At 44.8% G+C, this 4,986-nt stretch overlaps 1 pseudogene; it reads right to left on the bottom strand.

Annotated features, from left to right (window-relative positions):
• Window positions 1-385: 385 nt before the first annotated feature.
• On the bottom strand, window positions 386-2,191 carry LOC146772719 (uncharacterized; annotated as a pseudogene).
• Between the last annotated feature and the right edge of the window lie 2,795 nt (window positions 2,192-4,986).

A 4,986-nucleotide genomic window follows, 5' to 3' on the forward strand; every position in this document is an offset into this window, starting at 1 on the left:
GTGGATACTGGCACAGCCAAAGCAGACGTGACAGGCTGGCTGGGACTGTAAGGAAATGGCGGGATATATCCTATGTGGGGCATAAGTGGGCAGGGGTCGTGTGTCTAACAATTCCTCTACAAAAGTATTATATTTAGGCTTTCCTGTTTTCAGTTTCTATTTTTGGTGAATTCTGGTGGTGTTTTTTCAGTGTTTTCCAGTGATTTCAAAACCTCAAAAAAACAGTGCTTTTCAGTGGTTACTCATTTTCGACCCAAAAAAACCACAGAAACGGTGTTTTACCGGTGTTTATGGGACGCTTTGCTTTTATTATTGTTTGCTTTCTTAATTGGTGCATGGAATATAGACAGTCTATGTACAGTGTATATGAGGTTAAAATACATTTTTACAAGTCGAATTTATTGTAGTACACCATACAATATTTTTTCAGTGAATCTTTGGTCATTCTCTTTCCTACCCATGTACACTTTTATTTGGGAAAAGGCATCTCGACATTGGCACTTGAGACTGGCAACGCCAAAACAGACAGTACACAATTTGCCAACTCTGGCCACTGACGTAGCTTTCCATGCCAATACTGGTGCACCTCAAGGTTGACATTCTCTGGGCCAGGTTCTGCGACATATGCGTTGAACTGGGTGCATATGCCCTCCGAGGTGTTAAAGCGGTCAAAAATGAAGCTGTACTTTGCAAAGTCTGGAGAAAATTCCCCTTTACGGAAGGGATCTAACACTTGCGCAGAGTACCAAAGTGAGGCTTCATTGGCTTCAAACGCCATGGTTGGTGAAGGGACATTTCTATGCATCATAGCTAGCCATTTCTCATGCATTGTGAAATAAAATTTCCTGAATTGGTCCTCAACACTTCTCTGCTTACCAAGTGGCAAGCATTCTAACAGGGAACATGTTGCAGTGCCAAAGTTACTAAAAGTGTCGCCTAGCCTACTCTCGAGGAGATGTTTGACATCTACACCAATTATGCTGAACACTTGGTAGACCAGGGTGTTTTCTGACTCTAGTTTTTTGATTATGTCCACTACAGCAGTCATGTTTTCCTGTAGGAATCTAAGAATGCAGTACAATGTACTTTTTTTTACATCGCTATCAATATGCACCCGAAGATCCTCACATTTCTTGCCTTTTGCATCATCACTAAGCAAAAAATCAGTAAACGGTCGCCACATAGATAATATTGCATTCACGGCCTCTAGGACTGAGAACCACCGACTAAATTACACAGTTGGGATTACTTTTTCTTTGCTGCCACACAAAACACAAAATGAGAAATATTTGCGTTTTAGTTCCCGCGCATACCGAAACAGTGCACCTGAATGGACTACAAAATCAATAGCATTCTTCATTAGCTCAGAAGATTGTAGAGCTGCTTTCAGCATACCATCTAGCAAATGGCATGGATCTCTTACAGGGAAACACTTCAGCTCAGGTATTGCTTTTGACAGGTCATCACATAACTTTTTCATATACGTAGCGGAATCGCTGCAAATACAAACAATATCACTCCAATCTTTGTTAAACTTGGTAAGAACTCTCTGCAGCAGCATTCCAAGTGACACTGCGTTGCATGTTTCCAGTACATCTAGATCTGCCATGATGGTACGTCTGTACCATCCATTTTTTGCATCACAAAATGTGAATAGCACTGCTACTGCTGGGTCGCCACGCATCTCTGGGGTTTCATCAAGCGTAACAGAGATCTTTACATCACCTTGGAGTAACTCTGAATTATGTTCAATATCCGCAAGGAACACCTCTGGTAGGTATTTGTCATACATTTGTGTTGCTCTTGGTAATGTTTTGCATGCTGGTGCACGCTTGTGGAACAGATTCCCAATGGGTCCATCGGCTTGGTGTAAGCTGGTTCCAGATTGCACTAGGGCACGTACAAATTCATGTGCCACATCCATTTCTTCTTCACGTTTTCTTTTGAAGCGTGTCATTGTCTCAGCAAGAGACATCTGGCATAGGCTGTCGCTATTAGGTGGCTCTTTCAATTTCAAGTGGGTCTTGGTGACAAGATGTTCAGCAATTCGGCTTGCAGTCTTCCCAGTTACTATTGGGACAGTCACTCTGCAAAACCTGCAAATTAACATCTTTTGCCCACGCACTTCTTCAACCATGAAATCTTTGTTTTCCAGCACATAATCTTCTGCCGTCTTTATTCTGCGGGGCATGTTGTTCTGCGCAAACTAGATCATAAAAGAAACACTTAGAAACCGGTTGCGTACTGTTGAAAAAATAATGATGCCACTGAACAGGCTGCCAACCAATTGGTGAAAATGACGAACACATATTTGAGGCATAGCATAAGAATCCATTTTATCTTTAAAGCCTGATGACACCAAACAAAAAGTACACCCAGCCACCCTAATGAGACTCTCAGTCCAATCTGACATGAAAAATGCGTTTCAACGATGGGCACAATGTGGCTCAGATTCCTCGCTCTGGGAGTCTCTCCCTTGTCCTCTTGGCCTTGAATTGACTACGGATTCGAAAGTCTTCAAAATATGTTTGTTCCAATAGCTGACCTTGAAGCAAAACCTTCAGCCATCAGGGCTCTAACAGGAACATTCACGAAAACTGGCAATTTGCAGTTTCTAAGTGCTTTTGATTTAAAACATTGAAACTCTGTATCCTTGGTACCCTAAATGCTTTAACCATCATGCTTTTAAATGAAAGGGGAGTGTTGAATCCATGTGTACAGTATGAAACATTCATATACAGTTCAACAGTAATAAGGACCAGCGGCGTAAATATACTTACATAGCTCCCAGATGCGCAACTACAGTCAAATTTCGGCGGGGGGGGGGTGGGGGGGGGGGATTCTTCCAGCAATCGGCAGAATGGAGATGCAGGGGCTCTAAGAAGGGGTGAAAAACAAGAAAGCCTCATTAAGTAAAATGGTCTTTTACAGACCTGTGAAGTACTCAGGTGCGGCTGTAGTAAGACAGACGCCAGAACACAATAGCTCTCCCCCCCCCCCCATGTGAGCCAGGCAGGGGGCCTGGTGTTGCTCTGGCCCTTTGGACATTCACACCTCGGCTCCCCATTCTCTTGTCTGCCTTCGCGCCCTGCACTCTGTGTTGCACTAAACAATGTCAGGAGAGGTTGTACCGCAACTGGTGCGCATGTAAAGCACTCTGATACCTCCGGGTTTTTGTGTACTACAGAAAAGCTGCAACCACTATGTAGTTATGGTTAAATCTAACTTTGCACAGCAGAGGCGCAACTAGAGCCAAATTTCAGGGGGGGGGTAAGGAAACATTTCGGGGGGGGGGGCTGAATCTTTTAAGCCATAGTTGTAAATACCATTCTGGCGGCCTGAGGAGCAGGGTGCCGCTCCACCCACACACACACACACACTTGTCAGTGCTGCTAGAAACCTGGGGTCCCTTTTTGTTGCTCAAACTACTGAAGCATCACCCAGGGCCTTCCATGGGTTATGCAGGCTTCATCCAGAGCCCAGCCCTGGCAGCCTCACTTGGAGCTCTGATGGCCACACCAGAGGCCCGCACTGATGCTACGTCATAGGTTTCCCATCTGCAGGGTACAATAACATACATGCCAGCATTTCAGAAAAGCAAAATGAGAGATTTAAAAAAAAAAAAAATCGGGAGAATGGGGCCTCAATCGGGTTTCTGTCATGTATGGACTTTGGAAGTGTGCAGCTGCAGGATCGGACATTTGAAAGCAAATTCACGTGTTCGCCTTTCAGAAGCATGGAGGGCAATGGCAGGCAGAGAAAGAGGGGGATGCAAGAGTTTGAACTGGCCTGGCAGGTTGCGGTCAGTGCATACACCCCCCCGGGCTGAATTCGCTTCGGGCACACACACAGCCGCCGCCCCCCTCCCCCCCTCCCAGTACTTCACAGACCATTCGCTTGTTCATGAGCACGTTACACAATACCAAGCCCTGTCAGCTGAAACCCCGAGGAATCGGGTTTTTGCTTGCAGGAAGCAGGAGGCTTGCAGGAATCGGGAGGCGGGAGAATAGCCATGAAATTGGTAGTCTCCCGCCTGAATCTGGAGTGTTCGCCTGTCTGCAATAGGCCGGAAACCATAGGGAGTTTGAACAATAGTTACTTACCTGTAATCTGTGGTTCTCCAGTATTGGTGTCTTTCATAGATTCACATGCCTGAATTATTCCCCGTCGTCGGAGTGGGAGTCCCACGGTACATAAAAAAGCAATAATTATGCATATACCAAACAAAAAACCCTGGTAACCTGAACCAGGAAGTAAAGTAGCCTAAGCTACCAGGGAAAAAAACTTCCACAGCTATGACTATCACTGTCATTATATACAGTCCAAACTGCAGCCAATCAGGCGACAGCACCCACCAGAATGTTCTCCTCAGAGGCTCAGGCTGTCAGATTTTCTCGCACAGGAGTGAAGTAATATACCATAACCTAAAAAGCCTCTGAGGGGAGGTGGGCGGGTTGCATGTGAATCTATGAAAGACACCAATACTGGAGAACCACAGATTACAGGTAAGTAACTATTGTTCTTCTCCAGTATTGCCTGAATCAGAGTAGATAGCAGTACATAACCTTTTGCTCATAAGACGCCACCTTTATAAATATATATACATATATATACCATATACATTATGAAACAGTATAACCATACAGAAATACACATGTGTTTCAATTTATGCAAAACAATTTCACATCACAAAAAGCATCTTATAAAAGCATAGCGGAGGAGGGAGAACAGAGGCTCACCTTATTTGAAAAGATTACGTAGAACAGCTTGTCCCACTGAACCATCCGCATCACTTGCAGCTTCCAAACAGTAGTGTCTGGTAAACGTATGGCAGCTGGACCATGTTGCCGCTTTACAGATCTGGTGAAGAGGCACACCGGCGAAAAGAGCTGTAGATGACGAGATTGCTCTCGTAGAGTGTGCTCTTGGGGTCGCTTGTAGTGGTCTTCCAGCCTGATCATGGCATAAACAAATTGCAGCTGAGAT

Source organism: Triturus cristatus, chromosome 12, assembly GCF_964204655.1.
Source record: "Triturus cristatus chromosome 12, aTriCri1.1, whole genome shotgun sequence".
Classification (NCBI taxonomy): domain Eukaryota; kingdom Metazoa; phylum Chordata; class Amphibia; order Caudata; family Salamandridae; genus Triturus; species Triturus cristatus.